This window comes from Triticum dicoccoides, chromosome 5B (genome assembly GCF_002162155.2).
Source record: "Triticum dicoccoides isolate Atlit2015 ecotype Zavitan chromosome 5B, WEW_v2.0, whole genome shotgun sequence".
Classification (NCBI taxonomy): Eukaryota; Viridiplantae; Streptophyta; class Magnoliopsida; order Poales; family Poaceae; genus Triticum; species Triticum dicoccoides.
Genome location: NC_041389.1, coordinates 706,517,146 through 706,542,635, shown reverse-complemented (window position 1 = coordinate 706,542,635; position 25,490 = coordinate 706,517,146).

Genomic DNA, 25,490 nt, shown 5'->3' with positions numbered 1-25,490 from the left:
GCAAGTCTCTTTACTCGTTACGTAATGCATCATTCCGTAACTAACTCATTAGCTATATTGCTTGCAAGGCTTATAGTGATGTGCATTACCGAGAGGGCCGAGAGATACCTCTCCGACAATCGGAGTGACAAAACCTAATCTCGAAATACGCCAACCCAACATGTACCTTTGGAGACACCTGTAGTACTCCTTTATAATCACCCAGTTACGTTGTGACGTTTGGTAGCACCCAAAGTGTTCCTCCGGTAAACAGGAGTTGCATAATCTCATAGTTACAGGAACATGTATAAGTCATGAAGAAAGCAATAGCAATATACTAAACGATCAAGTGCTAGGCTAACGGAATGGGTCATGTCAATCACATCATTCTTCTAATGATGTGATCCCATTAATCAAATGACAACACATGTCTATGGTTAGGAAACATAACCATCTTTGATTAATGAGCTAGTCAAGTAGAGGCATACTAGTGACTATATGTTTCTCTATGTATTCACACATGTATCATGTTTCCGGTTAATACAATTCTAGCATGAATAATAAACATTTATCATGATATGAGGAAATAAATAATAACTTTATTATTGCCTCTCGGGCAGATTTCCTTCACCAGATCATGCTGTTGGTTATTGGCCGGAGAACTGTCTCGGTCATGTCTGCGTGATTCCCGAACCCGTAGGGTCTACACACTTAAGGTTCGGTGACGCTAGGGTTGTAGAGATATTAGTATGCGGTAACCCGAAAGTTGTTCGGAGTCCCGGATGAGATCCCGAACGTCACGAGGAGTTCCGGAGTTGTCTGGAGGTGAAGAATGTATATAGGAAGTCCAGTTTCGACCATCTGGAAAGTTTCGGGGGTCACCGGTATTGTATTGGGACCACCGGAAGGGTCCCGGGGGTCCACCGGGTGGGGCCTCCTATCCCGGAGGGCCCCATGGGTTGAAGTGGGAAGGGAACCAGCCCCTGGTGGGCTGGTGCGCCCCCCCTTGGGCCTCCCCCTGCGCCTAGGGTTGGAAACCCTAGGGGTGGGGGGCGCCCCACTTGACTTGGGGGCAAGTCCCCCCCTTTGCCCCCCCTTGAGATTGGATCTCTAGGGGGCGGCGCCCCCCCAGGGCCCCTATATAAAGAGGGGGGAGGGAGGGCTGCGCACCCTAGTCCCTGAGGCCTCCCTCTCCCCCCGCAACACCTCTCCCTCTCCCTGAGCTTGGCGAAGCCCTGCCGAGATTCCCCGCTACTTCCACCACCACGAAGTCATGCTGCTGGATCTCCATAAACCTCTCCTTCCCCCTTGCTGGATCAAGAAGGAGGAGACATCTTCCCCAACCATATGTGTGTTGAATGCGGAGGTGCCGTCCGTTCGACACTAGGATCTTCGGTGATTTGGATCACGACGAGTATGACTCCATCAACCCCGTTCTCTTGAACGCTTCCGCTCGCGATCTACAAGGGTATGTAGATGCACTCCTCTCTCTCGTTGCTAGATGACTCCATAGATTGATCTTGGTGAAGCGTAGAAATTTTTTAATTTTTGCAACATTCCCCATCAACCCGTTGCCCGTATATATAGCCCCACCACCCCCACCCCCACCCCCCTTCGGGACACATCTGGTCTGCTTGGGTTGGGTTGGGTCCAGGGTCGGCTCCGGGGGGTGGGGTGGGGCCAACCCGCCAGACAGAACCTATGGTGGACATAGTCTTTGTGGTGCATTGCTATTTGCTCCTAGTACTAGTAGAAGTACATGAATCTAAAAAAATAGATGTACTCCTACATTGTTTTTAGTTTATTATTATCATTATTATCAAGAAAACAAGTGGTGATGCATTCATTATTGTTTTTTTCTGGCTCCATCATTAGTTTTGTCCCATCTCGTCTTGCTCTCGGTTGTCGGCACCATTAGTTTGCGGATTTTGTTTTTAGTCATGACATGAATGACGAATCCACTGGCACAAGAAAGGATGAGGATTCGAATTATGAATGTAGTGATTGTGATGTGTAGTTTCACCTACTAGAGTTTCAAAGTAGGATTCCCATTGACGACTCATGTAGTACAATTTTTTTACGAGCGTGTCTACTTGGCCTCTGGTGATGAAGCATGAAGCGATAGCAGGGCCCAATTTGTGTCCCGTCGGCACACCCCTTCAAGATGCATCTGGTTGGGTTAGGTTTGGTTCGAGGTCCGCTCCGACATGGGGCCCACCTGCCAGAGTGAACCTATGGTGTACATGGTCTTTGTGGTTTGCTTTTACTCCTATTGCTAGAAATGATTTATTACTATTATTTATAAAGAAAAAATTGGTGATGTATTCATTTTCTGCTTTAAGTGGGTTTTTTGTCTGCATCATTAATTTCGGCTCATCTTGTCTTGTTTTGGGTTCCCAGAAACCATTATTTCAAGGGTTTTGTTTTTACTCGGGACGTGCCTGTTGAATCCTCCAGTGCAAGAAAGGACGAGTGACCGAGTTATGATTGTCGTAATCGTAACGTATAGTTCAACCTACCAGAGTTCGAAGTGCAATCCGCATTGACAGCCTAGATAGAGGTTTTACAAGCGTGTGCACGTGCCACGCGGTGGAGAACATGACAGCATAAGCGGGGTGATTTGCTCAGCGCAAAGCACTATCATGGGCCAAAGAAGCAACTTGCCTCATGTGGGACGACATTTTTTGGGCCAAGAACCTGGGTTTTAGTACAAAGCGGGGATGGAACATGGTATATGATGGTCTCGGAGACCATTCGTCGGTGGCAGGATGTCGGCTAACATGCTGACCCTAAAGCAAATATTCACCCGAACCTCTTGGATCCTTGACGTCTAGATGTGAAGAGTGGAGAGGAAGAATGAAGTGACTCTAATATCGTAAAGCTCATGTCGGTTACTCTGAGTTTGTGGTATCATTGATTCGAAAACATTTTTTTGGCTCAAACATGGATGTCAGAGTTTGAAAGAACATGTGGTGCGCCCATGTGTGATTTTGGTAATTGATGACATTCTCTATAGACTAATGGTTGCCTTGAGTTATATTCTTGGGTTTTGTCCATAGGCTTTTCTTGGAGTCTATTTGTTGGTTTCAAGGAGTTTATGTGTCGGCCAAGGTGCTTTTCAAGAAATTATCCAAAGATTGGTCATATGTGGGACTTGAGCTTATCGCAAGCATTTCTTGAAGAAGAAGATTGTGTGAATATTCATGTTTTCCTTCAAATAGACTTCAAGAAAAGCCTATGGACAAAATGGGGTGGGGGCATCTGGGGCGGTCGCGCGGATCGGACCCCACCCGATCGGGAATCGGCGCGGGGTCGTGCCCAATCCCCTGGGGCGATCTCCTGCCGCTCCCCACCCGCCTACTCTGTGTTTGTTTTAGTTGTTTTGTTTCCGCCGCTCGCTCGGGTGTTTCGCCGCTTTTGTGCGGGCAGTGCCGGGTTTGATTTGGATGGAGGAAGTAGGGTTGAGGTGGGGATTGGAGGAGCGAGGGAGGAAGACGAAGGTGGAAACCGATGAGAGGAGACCCGGTGCCCTTATATATAGCCCCACCACCCCTCCTTTGGGACACATCTGGTTGGGTTGGGTTGGGTTGGGCCCGGGGTCGGCTCCGGGGTGGGTGGGGCCCACATGCCAGACCGAGCCTATGGTTTGCTATTTGTACTCCTACTCCTACTCCTAGTACAAGTACGACTTTTTTCGCGAAATACAAGTACTACACTATTATTACCTTTATTATTTATTATTATATCATATCAAGAAAATATGTGGTGATGCATTCCTTTTCGTGTTGTTTCATTGTTGGTTTGTCTTGATAATTCTAGATTGCTAGGCTCATGCTTTTAAGTCAGTTTTGATTATTTTTTTGTCCACACCATTAGTTTTTTTTTTGCTTTGGGTTCCGACAATATCATATTGATGATATTTTTGTGTTTTATTAGTCGAGACATGGGTGCCGAATCCACCAGTGCAATAAAGAATGGTGATCTGAATCATGAGTGTTGTAATCGTACCGTATAGTTACACCTACTAAAACCCGAAGTATTGTCTGCATTAACAACCCATGAAGAATTCTTATGTGTGTGTACTTGGCACGCTGTGGCGGAGCATGACAACATATGAGGGGTTGATTACTTAGACCAGATCCCTGGATTAGACCGAAGAAGCAACTTCTCACCCGTGCGCCAAAATCTACTTGATTTAGTGGGCCAAATACTTTGGTTTTAGTGTGAGGACACGAGAAGCAACCCAGGACGGTTCCCGAGACCATCCGGTAGTGGTGGCAACCAAGAAACTCGGCTGGCCCAAGGCTCTCGAACTCTCGATGTCTAGATGGTAAGAGTAAAGCGGGAGACTGGAGGTGGTGCTAGCTACCATCGTAATGCTCATGTCGGTTGCTTTGGGTCTGCGCTGCTATTGAATTCGGATAATTTCTTCAGACTCGCACCATGGATGTCAGAGTTTGTGCCAGAAAGGTCTGAGGTTCTGAATAAATTACAAGATAACATCACCCGATATGTGTTGTAATAGTAGGGTACACCATGTATCTACCAATGTTCAATTTTTAGACCGCATTTACACACGCACACGGTCCCATATGATTAAAACTTTACGGGTTATGAGTGTTTGTAGCGTGTTTTCGGACACGTTGACTCGGGACCTATGTATATAGTGATGGAGGGCAGTCGAAGTAGGGTTGAGTTGGAGGGAAGAAGAAGGAGAACGGGGGAGAGGAAATCGGGACCCGTACATATAGTACCTTCCTACCCTGACCACACCTCCCCTTCGAGACACAAATGATTGGGTTAGGTTGGGTTCAGGGTCGGCTCCGGCATGGTCATGGGGCCCACCTACAAGAGCAAACCTACGATGGACATGGTGTTGGGGTTTTCTATTACTCCTACTAGAAGTACATTTGAAAGGATCGACATGGTTGACTAGAGGGGGGCGAATAGGCAACTAACATTTTTTAGCTTTTCTTGACCAAATTAAACTTAGCATCAAAATAGGTTGTCTAGATGTGCAACTAGGTGAACAACCTATATGATGCAACAACAACAAGCACACAAGCAAGCAAAGGATACAACACAATATAAGCTTTCACAAGTAAAGGTGAGAGATAACCAAGAGTGGAGTCAGTCGAGACGAGGATGTGTTACCAAAGTTCCTTCCCTTTGAGAGGAAGTACGTCTCCGTTGGAGCGATGTGGAGGCACAATGCTTCCCAAGAAGCCACTAGGGCTACCGTATTCTCTTCATGCCCTCACACAATGCGAGATGCCGTGGTTCCACTATTGGTGCCCTTGAAGGCGGCGACCGAACCTTTACAAACAAGGTTGGGGCTATCTCCACAACTTAATTGGAGGCTCCCAACGACACCATGAAGCTTCACCGCGATGGAATATGGCTCCGAGGTGACCTCAACCGTCTAGGGTGCTCAAACACCCAGGAGTAACAAGATCCGAAAGGGATTAGTGGGGGGAATCAAATTTCTCTTGGTGGAAGTATAGATCGGGGCCTTCTCAACCAATCCCTAGAAAATCAACAAGTTTGATTGGCTAGGGAGAGAGATCGGGCAAAAATGGAGCTTTGAGCAACAATGGAGCTTGGGAAGAGAAGAGATGGTCAACTTGGGGAAGAAGACCACCTTTATATAGGGGGGGGGGGAATCCACCCGTTATCCACTTCATTAGCCCGCGACCTGCGGTACTACCGCACAGACTCGCAGTACTACTGCAAGGCCTTGCGGTACTACCGCTCGACGGTGCGGTACTACCGCTCCCGCGGCAGAGACCAGATGAGGCCATGTTGCGTTAAAGCAATGAATAGTAGAACCGCCGGACCGGTACTATCGCAAGGCAGGGTTCGACTAGGCTGAGAAGGCACCGACTAATAAAATTACATCAGTGGCTACTTCCGCTAAGTTTCGGTTTGGGCAAAAATCCGGCACGGTGCTACTGGGAGCGTTACTACCGCGTAGGGCGCGAACAAAAAAATTTACTTCTGCGCCTACTTCCGCACACGTCAGTGTTCTGGGCTAGAGGCCACGGTACTACCGCTCCTGAGGAGCGGTACTACCGCTTCCCTGGACGGTACTACCGTGGGCCACTACGGTACTACTGCTCCCTTGAGCAGTACTACCGCACGCCATAGAACTATAGCACTTGGAGGCCTTCATTTTGTAAAGACACAGATAAACAGACGGTGCTCCAAAGAAGCAAAGGAAAGGTGGTGCAAAGGAACAGACGTGTACGTGTTGATTCCACCCTAACCTCTCCGAAGCGGACTGATGTCTACTACACGACCTTCTTCTTGTAGACGTTGTTGGGCCTCCAAGTGCAGAGGTTTGTAGGACAGTAGAAAATTTCCCTCAAGTGGATGACCTAAGGTTTATCAATCCATGGGAGGCGTAGGATGAAGATGGTCTCTCTCAAGTAACCCTGCAACCAAATAACAAAGAGTCTCTTGTGTCCCCAACACACCCAATACAATGGTAAATTGTATAGGTGCACTAGTTCGGCGAAGAGATGGTAATACAAGTGCAATGTAGAAGGTAGATATGGGTATTTGTAATCTGAAAATATAAAAACAGCAAGGTAACAAGTAATAAAAGTGAGCATAAACGGTATCGCAATGCTAGGAAACAAGGCCTAAGGTTCATACTTTCACTAGTGCAAGTTCTCTCAACAATAATAACATAACTGGATCACATAACAATCCCTCAACATGCAACAAAGAATCACTCCAAAGCCACTAATAGCGGAGAACAAACAAAGAGATTATGGTAGGGTACAAAACCACCTCAAAGTTATCCTTTTTGATCTATCTATTCAAGAGTCCGAAGTAAAATAACATGAAGCTATTCTTTCCGTTCGATCTATCATAGAGTTCATACTAGAATAACACCTTAAGACACAAATCAACCAAAACCTAATGTCACCTAGATACTCCATTGTCACCTCAAGTATCCGTGGGCATGATTATACGATATGCATCACACAATCTCAGATTCATCTATTCAACCAACACAAAGTACTTCAAAGAGTGCCCCAAAGTTTCTACCGGAGATTCAAGACGAAAACGTGTGCCAACCCCTATGCATAAGTTCACAAGGTCACTGAACCCGCAAGTTGATCACCAAAACGTACATCAAGTAGATCACGTGAATATCCCATTGTCACCATAGATAAGCACATGCAAGACATACATCAAGTGTTCTCAAATCCTTAAAGACTCAATCCGATAAGATAACTTCAAAGGGAAAACTCAATCCATTACAAGAGAGTAGAGGGGTAGAAACATCATAAGATCCAACTATAATAGCAAACCTCGTGATACATCAAGATCGTGCCGAATCAAGAACACGAGAGAGAGAGAGAGAGATCAAACACATAGCTACTGGTACATACCCTCAGCCCCGAGGGTGAACTACTCCCTCCTCGTCATAGAGAGCGCTGGGATGATGAAGATGGCCACCGGTGAGGGATCCCCCCTCCGGCAGGGTGCCGGAACAGGGTCCCGATTGGTTTTTGGTGGCTATAGAGGCTTGCGGCGACGGAACTCCTGATCTAGGTTTTTTTCTGGAGGTTTCAGTATTTATAGGAATTTTTGGCGTATGTCTCACGTCAGGGGGGGGGGGTCTCCGGGCTGTCCACGAGGCAGGGGGCGCGCCCTACCCCCTAGGGCGCGCCCTCCACCCTCGTGGGCATCCCGGGACTCCTCTGGCCCAACTCTTGCACTCCTGGGGCTTCTTTTGCTCCATAAAATTCGTCAAAAATTGGCACGTCAATTGGACTCCGTTTGGTATTCCTTTTTTGTAAAACTCAAAAACAAGGAAAAAACAACAACTAGCACTGGGCTCTAGGTTAATAGGTTAGTCCCAAAAATTATATAAAAGTGTTTAGTAAAGCCCATAAACATCCAAAACAAGTAATATAATAGCATGGAACAATAAAAAAATTATAGATACGTTGGAGACGTATCAAGCATCCCCAAGCTTAATTCCTGCTCGTCCTCGAGTAGGTAAATGATAAAAACAGAATTTTTGATGTGGAATGCTACCTAGCATATTTCTCAATGTAATTTTCTTTATTGTGGCATGAATGTTCAGATCCAAATGATTCAAGATAAAAGTTCATATTGACATGAAAACAATAATACTTCAAGCATACTAACAAAGTAATCATGTCTTCTCAAAATAACATGGCCAAAGAAAGCTATCAATACAAAATCATATAGTCTGGCTATGCTCTATCTTCATCACACAAAGTATTTAATCATGCACAACCCCGATGACAAGCCAAGCAATTGTTTCATACTTTTGATGTTCTCAAACTTTTTCAACTTTCACGCAATACATGAGCGTGAGCCATGGACATAACACTATATGTGGAATAGAATGGTGGTTGTTGTCGTGGAATTGTCACGTCATATGTCCTAGTGAAAGGACTTAGTCGTGGAGCCATCGCAACTAGGAAGCTTGAAGGGGTTAATTAGGACAAGAGACACGAGAGGTTTATACTTGTTCGGCCCCTTACGATGAAGGTAAGGCCTACATCTAGTTGGGTTTGTATTGCTTGATGTTTCGATGACCAGGGAGCGAGATACGCTATGCCTAGTTCTCGATGAGTTGTTTCTTACCCTAAGCCGCCAGCGGGTCGCCCCCTTATATATACGGGTCGGCGCCCTGCGGCTTACAGAGTCCCGGCCGGCTCATAAACAGTGTCCGGCTCGGTGACTAGTTAAATCTACCTTATGATACAAGTCATGCCATTATGGTGATTTACTACGACGGGCCTCAAGTCGCTGGTGGGCTTTAGACCCTTTATTGAACCGCCATCTTCGTGCTTGGTCTTGGGCTTCTTTATGATGAATCTTCTTTGCGTAACCCGGCCCCTCCTGGGCGGCTTACACAAATAGTTATATCCCCAACATTAGGCCCCAGATTGAGTTGAACCGGTTCATGTCAATCTTAACATACCTTAAGAAATAAACCTTCAGCCTTCTGCCTGTGCAAAAGGTTTTTAACCCGCCATGACGTTATCTTCTGGATCCGCGTTAGCCCGTCGTGACATCATCTTTACTTAAATTCATATTTTACTCCGCCATATCCTCCAACGGATCTTTCCTTTTACTCATAACCCCTTATCATTTTTCACAGGCCGACGACAACTTCTGGATGGTCAAATATGACCATGAGGCGGCCAAACAAGCCAGAGCGGCAAAAAGAGCCGAAAGGAAAGCCGCCAAAACAGGAACTTCAAGGAAGAAGAAGCCAAGCACTTCAGATTTATTCAAATTGGACGACACTTCTGATGATGAAGAAGAGGTAATTCTTAACTCTCCTGACTCTTTTGTCATTATTTTAGTGACATTCTATCCTTTCAGGAGGATACTGGGAATAGCCAAGCGATTGATGAAGAGGTAACTATAATCTCCTCCGACTCGGAGCCTTTGCCAAAGAAAAAATCCGAAGGGTGACCCGGAAAGTAAGATTTTCACATCCTCTAGCTTATTAAGATCCTCAATTTCTTTTGAAGCAACAACAGTTTGAAAGCCGGAGGCAGACCTGGAACAGCAAGGATGTAGAGCTCTCCTCCGGCTTACCTGACGTAACCAGGAAGCGTCGTACTGAGGTTATCTCTGATTTGCATTCTGTTTTACCTTTGGTGGGTTTAATTCACCAACCTCTCAATTCATCTGACTCCAATTATCAGGATACCTCTCCTTCCTCCGGTGAGTCTATGCAGTCTAACATGCCGTCTTTCAAAACTGCCCCCGGGTAACATATTTTTGTTTACCTTATGCTTTACCTTACCCATGCTTTTGTACTCATCCTTCTGCCTTTGTCCACAGCGTGCAAGTGAAGCCCAGTAAGAGGGCAAAAAAGAGTAAGTCATCCCGAGACCCGGTCGTGACTGAACCGGAGCTTGGCACGACTGCTCGTAATAGTTCTACCCATCAGCCGCCGCCTGAACTAGCCTATGACATTCCAGCACCAACCTCTGACCCACCCGCCAAAAATATTCTCAATAGCTCTGATAACCCGGAAGCTCCTAGCCCGGCCAAGACAATTAATCCGGACGTTGAGATTCTGAAGACTCACTTTGTTGAGCCAGGGCGACCCACTATCCTTGCCAAATGCTCTGGTAAGGAGGAACTTCTGGAACGCCGAAAGGCCAAGCTAGACATTGCTGACTATACTCATTTAAGTATTGGAGATATAGTCTCTGGCTATCTCAATTAAGTACATAGCAGCCATGACCTGTAAATTGACATGGTGGAGCAAATACAGCAAAAATCTGAGGTATGACTTATGCTACTTTTCTGAATCATACTTACTGTATCAGCCCCCAAGTCTATTGCTTATGAATAAATATGATGTAGACTTAGAAAACTGCTTAGCACCGCTTTGTCCGGTTTTAGAAAGAAGACACTTAACCCGGTTGTAACATGATACTTTAAACTTGCGATACATATTAGCCCCAAGTGTCAAGCATCTTTGCTTGCAAAGTGCTTGAGACTTAATTTCCATGACCGGCATTGTAAGTTAAAAGTCTTCAGCACACATTAGCCCCCAAGTGTCAAGTATCTTTGCTTGCAAAGTGCTTGGGACTTAATGTTATCTTACCATGATTCTGATTATAACCCGACATTAATGCAGGTCACCATAAGTCAACTTCAGTCAGAGATTGCTGACCTGAAGAGCCGCCTGGCAGCTCAAGAACTTGAAATTCAAAAGGCCAACTCCAAATTTGAATTTAGTATCTCTAAACAAGAGAAGTTGAAGAAAAATTTTGAGGCGGAGAAGAAAATCTGGGCTGATGAAAAGGCTTCACTGGTGACCCGGGTTGAGACCGCAGAGGCATTACTTGCAGAAGCAATAGCGGAGCTGTCCGTCTTAAAGCACCAGATATCTCAAATGGTCTCAGCAATCTTTGGTAAGTTACTCATATAGACTTCAAACTTTGCAAACCTCCTTTCAATGTTTACTTCAATTGTCAGCTTCGGCTCACCTTATGTTTAATAACGCAGGCCCTAGGAGCACAAACCTCAAGCAGAACATGTTGATCAAGCTGAAGGCTGTTTATACTCTTGTGGAACAGCTCTATACCGAGTCACAACGTGCTTTGGTCGTTGTATCTTTATCAAATGACGTTCCTCACCTCCTGCAAGACGTGCTGAAACGGCTTGCTTCACTACCTCAATGGGTCCAAGATCTAAGGCGGGCATCCGCAAGAGCCGGGGCCATAGCCACGTTGAGCCGGGCGAAAGCATGGATTCCAGAGCTAGACCCGGCCAACCTCGCTCTTGGATACCCGAGTCTGAAAGAAGATGGGACCGTATTTGATGAACATGATTTCATCGCCTGTGTCAAAGATATATACCCCGTGGCTACTCTCATTGGGAACGATACAGACCTTACCAAGTATCAGCCGGGCTATGACAGCGAGAACCGGAGAATCCCAACACCTCCCTATGATGACGTCAGCCTGATCCCTCCAACTCGTAAGCATACCTTTGCCCCTGAAGTGGACCCAGCCGGTTTAATAGATGATGAAGCCGAGTTTGAAGCCTTGAGTGGCATTGACTGGGCCTCGTCAACCTTCCAGGACAGGGCAGCCGACGGAGAGGCGGAGAAGGATAACCTGGAATCTTCAAGCCCACCAAAGGAGTGAACCACCAGGTGTTTATGACTTTGCGGAAACAATGCTTTATTATTCGAACTCGGGGAGTCTTGTAATAGGGTAGAAAAAACCTCTCAATTTTCGTCATGCCTTCGCACATGTTTATGGCACTTAATAGTTCTGTAAGCCGTCATTGCTATATACTTCGAACTTATGTTGATCTTTTATTTCCTTGATGTTAACTTTGCTTGCCTTATCCTGCATATGAAACGAGCAAAACTTCCCTTGGTGGTTTATCGCATCGGGGGTCACATAAGGTACTGATAACCCAAAGTGCGAACCAAAACATCATATGAAGGCCGGGTTATGATTATATTTGTTAAACATAATCACAATAGTATACCTGCGATCCTTTTGGTAATCTTGCCTGCTTATACGACCTACACCATGCGGGTAAATTCAACTCCTGAAAGTTGGAACATATAATGTTCACCTGTTACTTAACAACCTGGGGTGATCAATATTAAGCCGGAAGAGCCAAAAAAAAACATCTCATAGTGCTTTCAAGAAGGTCTCAAGATAGTCAGATAACTATGCTTATAAAATATAATGGATAATAAATAAAGGCTTCTAATTCGAATACGATCAGTAAACCATTCCAAAGGGGTTAAGCTAAGATTCAGATACGATCATATAGCCCCCAGTGGCTTTGGCGATGCCGATCAAGTGGGTATCGACAGCTATGTTCTCTTTGGTTCGAATATGACCTATGTTTGAACAGGAAGCCCCCAAGTGACCATAAGAGTTGTTTAATGACGCTGATTCGAATACGATCCACGTCAGACCCAAAGGGGTTAAGCTATGATTCAAATATGATCAAGAAGCCCCCAAGTGGGTTTGGCAGTATGTCGATCAAGTGAGTATCGACAGCTATGTTCTCTTTGGTTCGAATACGACTTATGTTTGAACAGGAAGCCCCCAAGTGATCATGGCTAGATTCAGATATTATCATAAGCCGGACCAAAGGGAAAGCCAGATTCAGATATGATCCACTCCCTGTTGGTTGTTTCCACCACCTGATAAAGAAGACATATAGACTTTTAAGGGTAAAAAAGGACAGAGGTCCTGCTTTATTGCTTTATATAATATATACATTGTCAAAATATATACATCTTGAGAGCCAGTGGCTCAAGTATAGTAAGGCCGAAGATGGGCGATATTCCATGGCCGGCGGGTCTCCTCCTCCGACTTACGTGAGTCTTTGTGCTCTCGAACATCGATGAGGTAGTATGACCCGTTGTTCAGATTCTTGCTGACCACAAAGGGTCCTTCCCAAGGAGGGGATAGCTTGTGCATATCAGACTGATCCTGGATGAGCCGGAGCACTAAGTCGCCTTCCTGAAAGGTTCTGCTTCTAACCCGGCGGCTGTGATAGCGGCGCATGTCATGCTGGTAAATCACCGAGCGAGCTATTGCCAAGTCTCGCTCCTCATCCAACAAGTCAAGTGCATCCTGACGAGCTTTTCCGTTATTAGCCTCAACGTAACCCGCCACGCGGGGTGAATCGTGCCAGATGTCACTTGGCAGGACTGCCTCTGCTCCATATACCATGAAGAAAGGTGTGTAACCCGTAGATCTGTCAGGCGTAGTGTTGATGCTCCACAGTACAGAGGGTAACTCCTCAACCCAACAACCCGGAGTCCGCTGTAAGGGGACCAAGAGCCGTGGTTTGATACCCTTCAGGATCTCCTGATTAGCTCTTTCTGCTTGACAATTGGATTGAGGATGAGCAACAGCCGAAACATCAAGCCGGATATGTTCTCATTGACAGAACTCTTCGATGGCACCCTTGGAGAGATTAGTGCCATTATCGGTTATGATGTTGTGTGGAAAACCAAAACGAAAGATCACCTTTTTGATGAACTGAACCGCCATGGCTGCATCGCACTTACTGACCGGCTCTGCCTCAACCCACTTTGTAAACTTATCCACTACCACCAGGAGGTGTGTTTTTATCCTTAGACCTCTTGAAAGGTCCAACCATGTCAAGCCCCCAGACTGCGAACGGCCAAGTAATTGGAATCATCCTCAACCCTTGAGCCGGCACATGAGCTCGTCGTGAGAATTTTTGACATCCGTCACATTTACTGACTAGATCCTCTGCATCAGCATGAGCCGTCAGCCAATAGAAACCATGACGGAAAGCCTTGGCCACACGAGATTTTGAGCCAGCATGATGACCACAATCTCCTTCATGGATCTCACAAAGTATCTCCTGACCCTCCGCAGGCGACACACAACGTTGAAATGCCCCAGTGACACTGAGGTGATGTAACTCGCCATGAACAATCGTCATAGATTTGGACCGCCTGACGATTTGTCTCGCCAAGGTCTCATCCTCAGGCAACTCTCCCCGGGTCATATAGGCCAAATATGGCACTGTCCAATCTGGGATGACGTGAAGGGCAGCCACCAGCTGCGCCTCCGGGTCTAGCACTACTAGCTCTTACTCTGTAGGTACCTTGACAAAAGGATTATGAAAAACATCGAGAAAGATGTTAGGTAGCACCGGCTTACGCTGAGATCCCAACCGACTTAACGCATCAGTCGCCTCATTCTTCCTTCGATCAATGTGCTCCACTTGATAACCTTTGAAGTACCCAGCCACAACATCTACTTCACGACGGTAAGCCGCCATAAGGGGATCCTTGGAGTCCCACTTGCATGACACCTGTTGAGCCACGAGATCAGAGTCGCCCAAGCACCTTACCCGGCTCAAGTTCATCTCTTTGGCCATCCGGAGACCGTGGAGCAAGGCCTCGTACTCAGCTGCATTGTTAGTACAAGGAAACATAAGCCGGAGCACATAACAAAATTTGTCACCTCGAGGGGAAGTTAAAACAACTCCAGCCCCTAAGCCTTCTAACTGCCTGCACCCATCAAAGTGAATAGTCCAATATGTATTATCTGGCTTCTCCTCAGGCGCCTGCAACTCTGTCCAATCATTGATAAAGTCCACCAAGGCTTGAGATTTAATAGCAGTACATGGCATATACTTCAAACCATGAGGCCCAAGCACAGTAGCCCACTTGGCGATTCATCTTGTGGCCTCCCTGTTCTGAATAATGTCTCCCAAGGGCGCAGAACTTACCGCCGTTATAGGATGACTTTGGAAGTACTGCTTCAGCTTCCGGTTTGCCATGAACACTCCGTAGACAAGTTTCTGCCAATGTGGATATCTTTGTTTAGACTCAATGAGCACCTCACTGATGTAGTAAACCGGCCGTTGAACCGGATGCTCCTTGCCTGCCTCCTTACGCTCCACCACGATGGCGACACTAACGGCTCGTGAGTTAGCAGCCACATATAACAGCAACGACTCTCTATCAATGGGAGCCGCAAGGACCGGTGGCTCAGACAACTGTCTCTTTAAATCTTCAAAGGCCGTATTAGCAGCATCACTCCAGACAAAGGTGTCTGTTTTCTTAATCATCTGATACAGCGGTAGGGCCTTCTCACCTAACCGGCTTACGAACCGGCTTAAAGCAGCAACACGACCTGCCAGTCGCTGAACATCATTGATGCACGCCAGTTTAGCCAGAGAGGTAATTGCCTTGATCTTCTCCGGATTAGCTTCAATGCCTCTGTTTGAGACCAAGAAACCCAAGAGCTTGCCTGCAGGTACACCGAATACACACTTGTCCGGGTTAAGCATCATCTTATAAACCCGGAGATTATCAAAGGTCTCTTTCAGGTCGGATATCAAGGTTTCCTTCTCTCTGGACTTCACCATGATGTCATCCACATAAGCATGAACATTGCGCCCAATTTGATCGTGGAGACAGTTCTGTACACATTGCTGATAAGTCGCCTGAGCACTCTTGAGCCCAAATGGCATAGATACATAACAGAAGGCTCCAAACGGAGTGATGAAAGCCGTCTTCTCCTGGTCCTTAACTGCCATTTTGATCTGATGATAACCAGAGTAAGCATCCAAATAGCTCAAACGCTCGCAACCCGCCGTAGCATCAATGATTTGATCAATACGGGGGAGAGCAAAGGGATCAGCCGGACAAGCCTTATTTAAGTCCGTGTAATCCACACACATCCGCCATGTGCCGTTCTTCTTGAGCACGAGCACCGGGTTAGCTAACCACTCCAGGTGAAAAACTTCAACAATAAACCCAGCCGCTAAGAGCCGGGCGACTTCCTCTCCAATGGCTTTCCGCCTCTCTTCGTTGAACCGTCGAAGAAGCTGCCTGACCGGCTTATACTTCGGATCAATATTGAGAGTGTGCTCAGCGAGTTCTCTCGGTACACCCAGCATGTCAGAAGGTTTCCATGCAAAGATGTCCCGGTTCTCATGGATGAACTCGATGAGCGTGCTTTCCTATTTAGGATCCAAATTGGCACTGATACTGAACTGCTTAGATGAATCACCTGGATTGAAATCCACAAGCTTGGTTTCAGCAGCCGACTTAAACTTCATTGTCGGGTCATGCTCGGTGGTTGGCTTCTTTAGAGAGGTCATATCTGCCGGGTCAATGTTGTTTTGATAAAACTTCAGTTCCTCTGCTGCACAAACAGACTCAGCATAAGCCGCGTCGCCCTCCTCACATTCCAGGGCTACTTTCAACTTCCATGCACGGTGATGGTGCCCTTGTGACCCGGCATCTTAAGTTGCAGGTAAACATAGCACGGCCGTGCCATGAACTTGGCATAAGTCGGCCGTCCAAACAGAGCATAATATGGACTCCTGATTTTGACCACCTCAAAGGTTAATTTCTCAGCTCTGGAATCATACTCATCTCCAAAGGCCACTTCCAGTTCAATCTTACCAACTGGGTAAGCCGACTTACCAGGGACCACTCCATGAAAAACAGTGTTGGACGTCTTCAAATTCTTATGAGTTAACCCCATGCGTCGAAAGGTCTCTTAATAGAGGATATTGATACTGCTACCCCCATCCATGAGTACCTTAGTGAATTTATATCCACCAACCTGAGGCGCTACCACCAAGGCTAACTGACCCGGATTATCAACCGGAGGGGGTGATCTTCCCTGCTCCATACAATGGGTTGTTCTGGCCACGTTTGCACAAGCTAGTGGTGAACACATGATACTGCCCACTATTCAGCTGCTTCGAATGGCTTTGATAACCCGACTGTTGCTGTTGTTGCTCCCCTTGACCAGACTGCTGCTGATTATAACCTCCTTGATGTCCCTGAAAGCCGGAACTTGAACCGCCGCCGGGGCCATGGAAACCGACAGCTCCTAAGTCGTCGCCCGACCCATGATTGCCATCAAACGCGTTGGAATTCTTGAAGGCCTTCATGATCGCAATCTTTCCATAAGTGAGTGGCGGGTCATTCTCGGGTGCCGTGTCTCGGGCACGGCTCATTGAGTAGCTGCTCAAGAGATGGGCCTGACCCGCCAGATCGAGGGGGCGGTTTGCCCTTACGTCTCTGATTGTTACCCTGTGCATTGGCGTTGGCTACAAACTCCGGGTTACCCTCGGCCTTACGCTTGTTGCCTCCTTGATTCATTAGGTTATGTTGTTGTCCCTTTCCCTTGCCGTTCTTCTTTCCCTCCCCTGTCTTTTCCTCATCAGACGCGGGATCCTTGGTACTATCAGAGTCGGTGTATTTGACTAAAGCTGCCATCAGCTTACCCATATCGTTGCAATCATGCTTAAGGCGCCCCAGTTTCTGTCTCAGCGGCTCAAAGCGGCAGTTCTTTTCCAACATAAGGACTGCAAAGCCAGCATCCATCTTGTTAGACGAATGTATTATCTCCTTGACCCGACGTACCCAGTGAGTCGTGGATTCACCCTCTTCCTGCTTACAATTTTTCAAATCCACATTCGACATAGATTGCTTGCAAGTGTCCTTGAAGTTCTGGATGAAACGGGCCTTTAGCTCTGCCCACGAATTAATGGAATTGGGTGGCAAGCCCTTTAACCAGGACCGGGCCGTTCCATCTAACATCATGGTGAAGTATTTAGCCATTGCCGCGTCGCTGACCTCTAACAGCTCCATGGCCATCTCATAACTTTCGATCCATGCCCCGGGCTGTAAATCGGCCGTGTAATTCGGCACCTTTCGAGGTCCCTTAAAGTCCTTGGGTAGGCGTACATTACGCAGAGCCGGCACCAAACAAGGAACACCGTCGGTTCTAGTAGCTACTCCCGTCTCAACGGAAGTCATCAGATATTCTGGGAAATCTTGATGAGCCGTCTATTGAGCCGCTAGCTAAGTCGCCCGCTCGTTCTCCTGACGTATCCGATCTTGTACCGGGTTATAGCAACCGGGCTGGTTTCGGCGCTGGGTGATGCTTGACAAAGCTTCTGACTCCATGTGCCTGCTGTAACTTGGACTCCGGTTTTGACAAGGCAGTGCCAACCAAGGCGGAGGAGTCGAATGAATCCTATCCCGGCTATAAGAATAAGTCTCTTGCTGAGCCAGGGCCGTCTGGACAAGTTCCCTGATCCTCCGGGTCTCCACCGCTGTCGGATCATCACCGTCCACTGGGAGAGCCGCCAAACGTGCCGATGCTGCGATTAAGTTCTCCATGGGGTTGGAGAAGTGACCCGGCGGTATTGGTACGTAATGGGGCGGCGCCATGTTCCCATGAGGAGGTGCCATCTCCCGAGGCTGAGCCGGCCCTCCTGTTCCGGCTGTCATAAACTGATTTGCATCTGGCGGGTTACTTGGGCCGGCTCCGGGTGTAGTGAAAAGATTCTGAGGGTCGTAAGTCGGAGGCAAACGGGATTGAGTTTTCTAGTGCCTCCGTCTCATCACCTCATTAGATGCGTTTAGGTTCATCATAAGCTGGAAAGCCTCTGACTGGAGCTGCTGCGCCCGTGCATCCAAAGCCGCCCGTTCCGTGGCTAACCTGGTGTCCTCAGCTGCTAAGGCCTCCTTGGCCCGAGCTATTTCCTCCCGCACCCGTGCCACCTCCGCGTCATGCTCATCTTTGTTTGCAGGAATAATCGTGGCGGTTAACAGGGCCGTAAGCTTATCCATGAGATCTATCAGCACCTGAGCCGGCGGGCGCACAGGGCCTCCTGCCCTGGCCGCTCCTATTCCGGACGTTATTGCAGCAGCGGCTGTAGAATTTTGGTCGGGTTGAGTCCCAGCCATGAAGACTCCTGCCCAGCTTGGCGGCTCATAGGAGTCAAGAATACTGGAGCCATCGGAACAGCCCCCAAGCACGCCATCCTGCACTTGATACAGTGAATCTGTTGAACTGGCGGACGAATCACCGTCAGAGAGGACGGCCGTCTCACCACCATCTTCAGATCCTTCAGAAAGTTCTTCTTCGTGGACGCAACCCACAAAGACACGCTTCATGTCGGGTTGAACTCGGGCGGGGCTCACACGCTGAGCCGTCTCGACGAGGTCGGTGCAGTTGTCCGGCTCAGGGCCCGACTCTCCAATCCGGCCGATGAAGACGTGGATCCCGCCAAAGGGGACCCGGTACCCGTACTCAATTGAGCCGGCAGTCGGGACCCCAGCCTTCGTCGTCGATGTAGATCTTGCCGCGATGACTCTTGGTCATCCGGCCCACTGTGTATCCCTTAAGCCCTTCGAAGTTGCCCTTCAAGAACTCAAATCCACCGTGCGTTGGCCCCACGGTGGGCGGCAACTGTCATGGAATTGTCACATCAGATGTCCTAGTGAAAGGACTTAGTCGTGGAGCCATCGCAACTAGGAAGCTTGAAGGGGTTAATTAGGACAAGAGACACGAGAGGTTTATACTAGTTCGGCCCCTTACGATGAAGGTAAGGCCTACGTCTAGATGGGTTGGTATTGCTTGATGTTTCGATGACCAGGGAGCGAGATACGCTATGCCCAGTTCTCGATGAGTTGTTTCTTACCCTAAGCCGCCAGCGGGTCACCCCCTTACTTACACGGGTCGGCGCCCTGCGGCTTACAGAGTCCCGGCCGGCTCATAAACAGTGTCCGGCTCGGTGACTAGTTAAATCTATCTTATGATACAAGTCATGCCATTATGGAGATTTACTACGACGGGCCTCAAGTCGCTGGTGGGCTTTAGACCCTTTATTGAACCGCCATCTTCGTGCTTGGTCTTGGGCTTCTTTCTTATGAGTCTTCTTTGCGTAACCCGACCCCTCCTGGGCGGCTTACACAAATAGTTATATCCCCAACAGTTGTGGAGAAGACAAAAATGAGAAGATAGTCTCACATCAACTAGGCGTATCAATGGGCTATGCAGATGCCCATTAATAGATATCAATGTGAGTGAGTAGGGATTGCCATGCAACGGATGCACTAGAGCTATAAATAAATGCTCAACAAAAGAAAACTAGTGGGTGTGCATCCAACTTGCTTGCTCATGAAGACCTAGGGCATTTTGAGGAAGCCCATCATTGGAATATACAAGCCAAGTTCTATAATGTAAAATTCCCACTAGTATATGAAAGTGACAACATAGGAGACTCTCTATCATGAAGATCATGGTGCTACTTTGAAGCACAAGTGTGGAAAAATGATAGTAACATTGTCCCTTCTCTCATTTTCTCTCATTTTTTGGGCTTCTTTGGCCTATTTTTGTTTATTCGGGCTTCTTTGGCCTCTTTTATTTTTCATAAAGTCCGGAGTCTCATCCCGACTTGTGGGGGAATCATAGTCTCCATCATCCTTTCCTCACTTGGGACAATGCTCTAATAATGAAGATCATCACACTTTTATTTACTTACAACTCAAGAATTACAACTCAATACTTAGAACAAAATATGACTCTATGTGGATGCCTCCGCGGTGTACCGGGATATGCAATGAATAAAGAGTGACATGTATGAAAGAATTATAAAGGTGGCTTTGCCACAAATACGATGTCAAGTACATGATCATGCAAAAGCAATATGACAATGATGGAGTGTGTCATAATAAACGGAACGGTGGAAAGTTGCATGGCAATATATCTCGGAATGGCTATGGAAATGCCATAATAGGTAGGTATGGTGGCTGTTTTGAGGAAGGTATATGGTGGGTGTATGGTACCGACGAAAGTTGCGCGGCACAAGAGAGGCTAGCAATGGTGGAAGGGTGAGCGTGCGTATAATCCATGGACTCAACATTAGTCATAAAGAACTCACATACTTATTGCAAAAATCTATTAGCTATTGAAAAAAGTACTACGCGCATGCTCCTAGGGGGATAGATTGGTAGGAAAAGACCATCGCTCATCCCCGACCGCCACTCATAAGGAAGACAATCAATAAATAAATCATGCTCCGACTTCAACACATAACGGTTCACCATACGTGCATGCTACGGGAATTAACACAAGTATCTCTTAAATTTACAATTACTCAACTAGCATGACTCTAATATTACCACCCTCATATCTCAAAACAATTATCAAGTATCAAATTGATCATAGTATTCAATGCACTTGATATGATAGTTTTTATTATACCCAACTTGGGTGCCCATCATATTAGGACTAATTTTATAACCAAAGAAAATTACCATGCTGTTCTATAAGACTCTCAAAATAATATAAGTGAAGCATGAGAGATCAATAATTTCTACAAAATAAAACCACCACCGTGCTTTAAAAAGGTATAAGTGAAGCACTAGAGCAAATGACAAACTACTCCAAAAGATATAAGTGAAGCACACAGAGTATTCTAATAATTGTGCAACTATGTGAAGACTCTCTAACATTTAAGAATTTCAGATCTTGGTATTTTATTCAAACAGCAAGCAAAATAAAACAAAATGACATTTCAAGGATAGCACACATCATGTGAAGAAGCAAAAACTTATTTTCAACCGATACTAACCGATAATTGTTGAAGAAGAAAGGTGGGATGCCAACCAGGGCATCCCCAAGCTTAGATGCTTGAGACTTCTTGGAGTGTTATCTTAGGGTGCCTTGGGCATCCCCAAGCTTGAGCTTTTATGTCTCCTTAATTCCTCTCATATCACGGTTTTTCTAAATCTCAAAAACTTCATCCACACAAAACTCAACAAGAACTCGTGAGATAAGTTAGTATAAACCAATGCAAAAACCTTATCATTTTCTACTGTAACAAATTACTAAAATTATTATTCAACAATGCATACTAAATGTCTCTGCACATTTAATACTCCTATCCTCAAATAGAATCATTAAACAAGCAAACATATGCAAACAATGCAAACATAACAGCAATCTACCAAAACAGTATAGTCTGTAAAGAATGCAAGATTCATCATACTTCCCTAACTCCAAAAATTATGCGAAAAATACTAAACTGTACAAGATTTATCAGAGCTAAGTATCCAAAGAGTTTCAATATTATATCATTCTCTGACTTTTCTAGGGAATTTTTGCAACAGCGGTAAACTTTCTGTTTTGAAACAGCAACATGTATACTTGCAAAATAAGCATGGTAAAGGCTATCCTTGACATTTTTATTGAAAATATAGATGCAAAACATTATTATAAATAACAGCAAGAAAATACTAACAAAAGAAAATGATGCTCCAATAAAAACACATATCATGTGGTGAATAAAAATATAGCTCCAAGTAAAGTTACCGATGAACGAAGATGAAAGAGGGGATGCCTTCCGGGGCATACCCAAGCTTAGGCTCTTGGTTGTCCTTGGATATTACATTGGGGTTCCTTGGGAATCCCCAATCTTAGGCTATTGCCACTCCTTATTGCATAGTCCATCGAATCTTTACCCAAAACTTGAAAACTTCACAACACAAAACTCAACAGAAAATCTCATGAGCTCCGTTAGTACAAGAAAACAAACCACCACTTTAATGTACTGTAATGAACTCACTCTTTATTTATATTGGTGTTAAACCTACTGTATTCCAACTTCTCTATGGTTCATACCCTCCGATACTACTCATAGATTCATCAAAATAAGCAAACAACACAATGAAAACAGAATCTGTCAAAAACAGAACAGTCTGTAGTAATCTGTGTCAAACGTATACTTCTGGAACTCCAAAAATTCTTAAATAAATTGGTGGACCTGAGGAATTTGTCTATTAATCATCTGCAAAAATAATAAACCTAAAATCACTCTCCAGTAAAAAATGGCAGCTAATCTTGTGAGCGCAAAAGTTTCTGTTTTTTACAGCAAGATCACAAAGACTTCACCCAAGTCTGCCCAAAGGTTCTATTTGGCACAAACACTAATTAAAACATAAAACCACATCTAACAAGAGGCTAGATGAATTATTTATTACTAAATAGGAACAAAAATCAAGGAACAAAAATAAAATTGGGTTGCCTCCCAACAAGCGCTATCGTTTAACGCCCCTAGCTAGGCATGATGATTTCAATGATGCTCACATAAAAGATAAGGATTGAAACATAAAGAGAGCATCATGAAGAATATTACTAGAATATTTAAGTCTAACCCACTTCCTATGCATAGGGATTTTGTGAGCAAACAACTTATGGGAACAATAATCAACTAGCATAGGAAGGCAAAACAAGCATAACTTTAAAAATTTAAGCACATAGAGAGGAAACTTGATATTATTGCAATTCCTACAAGCATATGTTCCTCCCTCATAATAATTTTCAGTAGCATCATGAATGAATTCAACAATATAACCAGCACATAAAGCATTCTTTTCATGATCTACTTGCATAGATATTTTACTACTCTCCACATAAGAAAATTTCTTCTCATGAATAGTAGTGGGAACAAACTCAACAAAATAATTATTATGTGAAACATAATCCAATTGAAAGTTAAAATCAAGATGACAAGTTTCGTGGTTATCATTATTCTTTATAGCATATGTGTCATCACAATAATCATCATAAATAGGAGGCATGCTTTCATCATAATAAATTTGCTCATCAAAACTTGGGGGACAAAAAATATCATATTCATCAAACATAGCATCCCCAAGCTTGTGGCTTTGCATATCATTAGCATCATGGGTATTCAAATAATTCATACAAACAACATTGCAAGCATGCTCCTCATTCAAAGATTTAGTGCCAAACATTTTATAGACTTCTTCTTCTAGCACTTGAGCACAATTTTCCTTACCATCATTCTCACGAAAGATATTAAAAAGACGAAGCGTATGAGACAAACTCAATTCCATTTTTTTGTAGTTTTCTTTTATAGACTAAACTAGTGATAAAACAAGAAACAAAAAGATTCGATTGCAAGATCTAAAGATATACCTTCAAGCACTCACCTCCTCGGCAACGGCGTCAGAAAAGAGCTTGATGTCTACTACACAACCTTCTTCTTGTAGACGTTGTTGGGCCTCCAAGTGCAGAGGTTTGTAGGACAGTATCAAATTTCCCTCAAGTGGATGACCTAAGGTTTATCAATCTGTGGGAGGTGTAGGATGAAGATGGTATCTCTCAAACAACCCTGCAACCAAATAACAACGAGTCTCTTGTGTCCCCAACACACCCAATACAATGGTAAATTGTATAGGTGCACTAGTTCGGCAAAGAGATGGTGATACAAGTGCAATATGGATGGTAGATAAAGGTATTTGTGATATGATATTATAAAAACAGCAAGGTAGCAAGTGATAAAAGTGAGCGTAAACGGTATTGCAATGATAGGAAGCAAGGCCTAGGGTTCATACTTTCACTAGTGCAAGTTCTCTCAACAATAATAACATAACTGGATCATATAACTATCCCTCAACATGCAACAAAGAGTCACTCCAAAGTAACTAATAGCGGAGAACAAACGAAGAGATTATGGTAGGGTACAAAACCACCTCAAAGTTATCCTTTCTGATCGATCTATTCAAGAGTCCGTAGTAAAATAACATGAAGCTATTCTTTCCGTTCGATCTATCATAGAGTTCATACTAGAATAACACCTTAAGACACAAATCAACCAAAACCCTAATGTCACCTAGATACTCCAATGTCACCTCAAGTATCCATGGGTATGATTATACGATATGCATCACACAATCTCATATTCATCTATTCAACCAACACAAAGAACTTCAAAGAGTGCCCCAAAGTTTCTACCGGAGAGTCAAGACGAAAACATGTGCCAACCCCTATGCATAAGTTCACAAGGTCACTGAACCCGCAAGTTGATCACCAAAACATACATCAAGTAGATCACGTGAATATCCCATTGTCACCATAGTTAAGCACATGCAAGACATACATCAAGTGTTCTCAAATCATTAAAGACTCAATCCGATCAGATACTTCAAAGGGAAAACTCAATCCATAACAAGATAGTAGAGGGGGAGAAACATCATACGATCCAACTATAATAGCACAGCTCGCGATACATCAAGATCGTGCCAAATCAAGAACACGAGAGACAGAGAAATCAAACACATAGCTACTGGTACATACCCTTAGCCCCGAGGGTGAACTACTCCCTCCTCGTCATGGAGAGCGCCGGGATGATGAAGATGGCCACGGGTAAGGGATCCCCCCTCCGGCAGGGTGCCGGAACAGGGTTCCGATTGGTTTTTGGTGGCTACAGAGGCTTGCAGCGGCGAAACTCCTGATCTAGGTTTTTTTGGAGGTTTCAGTATTTATCGGAATTTTTGGCGTAGGTCTCGCGTAAGGGGGGGTCTCTGGGCTGTCCACGAGGCAGGGGCGCGCCCTACCCCCTAGGGCGCACCCTCCACCCTTGTGGGCAGTCCGGGACTCTTCTGGCCCAACCCTTGCACTCCTGGGGCTTCTTTTGGTCCATAAAAATTCGTCAAAAATTAGCACGTCAATTGGACTCCATTTGGTATTCCTTTTCTGTAGAACTCAAAAACAAGGAAAAAACAGAAACTGGCACTGGGCTCTAGGTTAATAGGTTAGTCCCAAAAATGATATATAAGTGTTTAGTAAAGCCCATAAACATCCAAAACAGGTAATATAATAGCATGGAACAATCAAAAATTA